The sequence below is a fragment of the Pimephales promelas genome, chromosome 14, assembly GCF_988280905.1.
Source record: "Pimephales promelas chromosome 14, fPimPro1.hap1.1, whole genome shotgun sequence".
Classification (NCBI taxonomy): Eukaryota; Metazoa; Chordata; class Actinopteri; order Cypriniformes; family Leuciscidae; genus Pimephales; species Pimephales promelas.
Window position 1 is genome coordinate 11,012,195 of NC_142782.1, and position 5,164 is coordinate 11,017,358.

The following is a 5,164-nucleotide window of genomic DNA, read 5'->3' on the forward strand; positions in this document are numbered from 1 at the left end:
TGTTAAGCATACTGCAAATTAAATAACATTATTTTACTGTAATTTCTTACCATATTAAAGTACAGAATTACACTGTTAATTTTTAATAATACTGTATAGTATGAAATGTTATTGTATTTATTTTATAGTGCTACTGTGTAACCTGTAGAAAATCCATAGAAATATTATTTTAACTGTTAATGGGAAATAGAAAAAAGAACAATTGAAGCTTTAACTGCACAAGGTTTATTGTGTATTTTCAAACACATTAGTACATTTACATAATATACATTTAAATACATTAATACAATTAAATACATTAATAATAAAAATGTAATATAATACAATAAAAATCATGCATGACAATCATGAACAATTATGCATAAATTCATGCAAAAATTATCATGAACAGGTAAAATAGAAAAGATTAAAGGGGTGCTATCTGATCAATCTATTAGAAAGATAGTTCATAACAACTCATCCACCTATTCCCTGCTGGGGTAAAACAGCTTAAACTAGTCTAAGATTGTCTATTGGTTTGAGATAGACTGTCTAACTGGTCACAGTTGCTGATTTTAAAGGGTTTTTGGCTGCTTTCTATCTAAGGGACCAGATTTGCAGGGCTGGGAGACACATATAAACTTATAAACTATAAAAGCTTTGACGAGTAAACCACCAATCCAGATGAGTTTTACAAAATGACAAGTTATCCAGTGTCCTTTTAAAAAAAAAACTAACACAAAACAACCTCATCATGCACATGTGCCATGAAAAACTTGCATTACGGTATCAATAATTATTTATATGCAGACTTATGTTCTAACTTTTGAAATAAGAAGTTTTCTATCCAAGCTTTTATGCAATTAAACCTTAAACTGTACAGTAACGTTTATTTTCACACAACAATTCTAAACAACTTGCAGATAGACAAAATTCACAGATGGATAAAAATCCGTTTAAAATGTTCTCAGTGGGTCAGTACTGGACCAAGGTAAACGTTAGTAGTTAGATAAATAGAATAATTAAATTAGATTAGATTTACAATTCATCGGTCGTCAAGATGGATAGGGGTCTTCTTAACAAGCACAGCTCACACCTGTGGAAAAGGAGAACAGACAAGACAGTTAAAATATAGTACGTTTTTGTTGTTGTTTTGGCTAAACAGCAAAAACAGACAAAATGATGTCTAAAGTGTAATTCACTTAATACTAAAATCTTGTTTGTTGGACTGTTGTTTAAAATCAATTCATTTACGATCACGTGAAAACGTAGGCTAAATCTTGCTTGTGTGATACTAAGTTACATGACTTAAAAAAAGCTTGACAAGGCATCGTTCCCTTCAAATGAGTACATGTCAGTTTACACATAGTAAAAAAAAAACAATGATATTATAGCCGACAATACTGTAGTATATGCAGTGAATGGTTCCTACCGGAACACCCCCAGGCAGTTTGTGTAGTTGGTATGACCCGGGTTTTTTGTTGTTGTTGTTGATTCTAAGTTCGCTAGTAAGTGTTCAACACCAGGCTAACTCCCTCGTGTATGTGTCGTTAATGATAACCAAAGATTAACAAAGACCACAACAAATACTGTAAATGTCACACATAGCTTTGTATTTTGGACAAAAATACACCTTGGGCGCTTTCCGCGGTCCAACTTTATCACTGAGGTAACGTTAAGTTAACGTTGAACGCCAGGTCAGGATTTACACGAAAATAAGCGTGAAAAAATCAATAAGAGGAATCGGCACTTTAATTTTATAACAATAAATCCGAATCCTAACCTTGGATGTCCGATTTCAGGATACATTTATCGATTATCAATTCCTAACCCCTGTAAGTCATAAAATAATGAACGTGCAGGCGCTTCCACCGACTTAACGTGGTAAATAACAAAATGATTAGACCATTTTGACCGTATAAGAGGTTACATATGAAATATATGTTAATAAAATCACATTTAATCAAGTAAGGCTATCAACATAAAAGAAATCCGCGTCTGACTTATACAGACGTTATAGAACATTCCGCGGCCACTTCTTTCTAACGTTAATCTGTTAACGTAAGTAACTCATATGGTTTGCATAAAAATATGAATTACTAACCAGATGTATGGCGAAAACGTTGCCGACCGACAGCGACGCGATGCACGGCCTGCGTGTTCTTACAGAGGGAGAACTGAAGAGTCGAGTTCTTCATAAAATGGCAGCTTGTTGTGGTTATATTTTTCGCGGTCATTTCGTACTAATGTATTTGAATTTACAGTAACATCCTGACTACATTGAAGAGTAGCCTATTAAAATGTCTAGAATATATTAAATTGAATATAGAAATCGTGGTCAGCTATTCTAAATAACTTTAAAGTTATTAGCTAGAATCCGTATGCATACACATTATAAGAATTATTACTTACCAGATGAAGAAGTTGCAGGTCGGCAGAAAAGACAGCAGCACCACTGACACGACAGAGAAACTCTTCCAAAGTCAAATATGCTCGCATGCACACCCCACTGACATAAATTATGACTGTTAATGGTCAACCAGTGCTACATTTTTATTTTAAATGTAAGAATAACATTAGTAGGCTAGCAATTTTACCCGTGGAACTGTGTGTGGTGTTTTTCGCGGTCAATGCACTGCTGTATTTAGATTAACAGTAACTGATAATTTCCCAGAATGCATTGCAATTCTACAGTAACATACTGTCAACTGTGTGCACAGTACATAACTGTTGAAAAAACAATTTAATACTGTGAAAACAACTAAATCTACTGTAACTTACTGTACATAGATTATACAGTAAGAAACTGTTGAGAAAAACAGTATAATCCTGTGAAAACAACAGAAATCATTTACAGTGTATGCAATCTTCTAGAAAATGATCTAAAATGTTGTTCAAATATCTTACAATTTAAAACTAATTATAAACAAAACATATTTAACCCTTTATGACCTGCCATAGAACAGTTCCACCAGAGTATATCTTTCTATTTTTACATGCTGTGCTGTCAATCTTTTGAGCATTTTCACATGCCATACATCAAAATAATCCTTACTTTCTCTACTTGAAGGCTATGTTTGTAATAAATCAATAGTACCTAGATAAATATCTCAAAAATGCAATAAACAAAAAGAAAAACATTTTTTTTGAAAAAAAATCTCCATATTTTATTCAATACAAAAAAATGATAAATGTAAACCTCAAACTTGTCAATGAGAAAAATGTGCATAAAACAGTTTAAAACTATACAGAATTGATTTGAACTGTTTACATCAATTAGTTTTTAAGATACACTCATTTAAAAAAGGGGAGTAAAATGCCATATGTAAAATATTCAATTAAATTTGTGGTCAAACAGATAACATTTTGCTTTTGAACATTGATTGAACATTGAATTGGTTAGAATATAAATTAAATAGACCCTGTCAGAACAATTAATAATAAAATAAATATAAAATAAATAAATAAAGGCGATGAGCAGAAGGAATTCGGTGCGTCCGTGTACTTTCATTTTGACATAACGTTGCGCGCATGCGCACACGTGTGTGTGTGGGGGGGGGGGTGCATGTGTGTGTGTGAATGTGCTTGTATTTGCGAGTGTATAAACGAGAAAGAAATGATAGAATGAAGCAATGGTAAAAAGACAATAATGATAAGAAGGAAAATATAGCAGATGGGAGTCAAGTGCGAGTCAAACCTATTATATATTCAGTCAAACGCATGGCCAAAAGACGCTGCTTCTGACGTCACTACATGCGACACAAGCTGGGGTCAAAGTGCACAGGAAGTGATGTCGTGATCAGTCCATGGATCCGTCATCGGAAGACGCAACTACCAATTGCGGATCTATAGCACATGCGTGTGCAAAGACGTGCAATGCATTTTTGTGTGTTTTTTTGGAAACGCGCATTATTACAGACTCATTAGAGGGTGGAAACCGCGCAACATGAGCATGTTGAGGCTTGATCTGCCATGTGCACCGAACGTGATACCTCAATGCGCCATCGGAAGGCGTTACTATCAATCGCAGATCTACAGATCATGTGTGCAAAGACGTGCAATGCATTTTTGTGATTTTTTTGAGAAACGCATTTTGCGCATTTTGTACAGACTCATTAGAGGGTGAAAACAACGCAACATGCGCATGTTGGAGGCTTGATCTGACAATTTTACATCTCTGGTTTTATATGCAAAAAGAATGATTGAGCTAGCCACTTGGTTTCAGTTTCTATAGGCTGTTAAACAGACACACGCAAACCGGAGCGCCGACGCTCCCGTCGGTCTTAAAGGGTTAAAGTATATAAAGAGGAATGTGAAAACTAATAGAATTATTACAATAATTATGTTTTCATTGTTATTTTGGTTGTTGGATCTGTCATTATTGCATTTTTGTTGTTTTTGTTTGTTTAGTATTATGCAAGCAGAATTAGTATTATTAGATAATAATAATAATAATAATAATAATAATAAAAGAGAGAAAAATGTGTTATAATTGAAGGTAGATTATATCTGAATTATATCTATTATAATACATCTGTCTGGGATAGTCTGTATATGTATGTGTAGATGTATGTATATACATATTTTTCCTTTAATTTTTTTGGTGTTTGTCATTTTATGTTGATGAGGTTATCTAATTTGTGAATCTTGTTTATAGGAATGGGGCAGGAGTTTATAAGAATTTTTTTCTTCATCCTGTTCTTTTTTTGTCATGGAATGTATACTTTTTTGTGTTTGTTGGATTTGTTAAATTGTTCTTGTGGTATTTCGTATTGCATTACCATGAAAAAAGAATAGAAAAATAAATGAAAATGAAATATCGTTCCACCAGTCTAAAACGAATAAAGAAAGCATGTTTTTCGTTATTCAATTACGAGTTAAAAAAGGGAAAAGGAATGGACGCAAAAGTACACAGGCCTTCGAATTTGCCTATATCCGATTTCAGAAATCAAATGAACGCAAAATTATAGGCTATTCCACTATTAAACTAGCTTGTATTATAGAAAATAATGCGAACAACTTAGGCCATCAATGAGTCTGTTTATTGTCAATAAAAGTTGCTTGGAACAAAACCATTCAGTAACATAAAAACATTGAGTGGATATGGACATACAAAATAACCCACTTTAAATTATTTCAATTAGCAAATTATAGGGATATAGTGAATGAGTGAACGAGTGAGCGG

General features: G+C 33.3%; 1 long non-coding RNA gene across 1 annotated transcript; it reads right to left on the bottom strand.

Annotated features, from left to right (window-relative positions):
- Positions 1-209: 209 nt before the first annotated feature.
- On the bottom strand, positions 210-2,837 carry LOC148973675 (uncharacterized). The gene is made up of 2 exons (XR_016146472.1): positions 2,084-2,837; positions 210-1,075 (listed from the first exon to the last, which is right to left on the bottom strand). It is a non-coding gene; the product is annotated as an uncharacterized LOC148973675 (long non-coding RNA).
- Between the last annotated feature and the right edge of the window lie 2,327 nt (positions 2,838-5,164).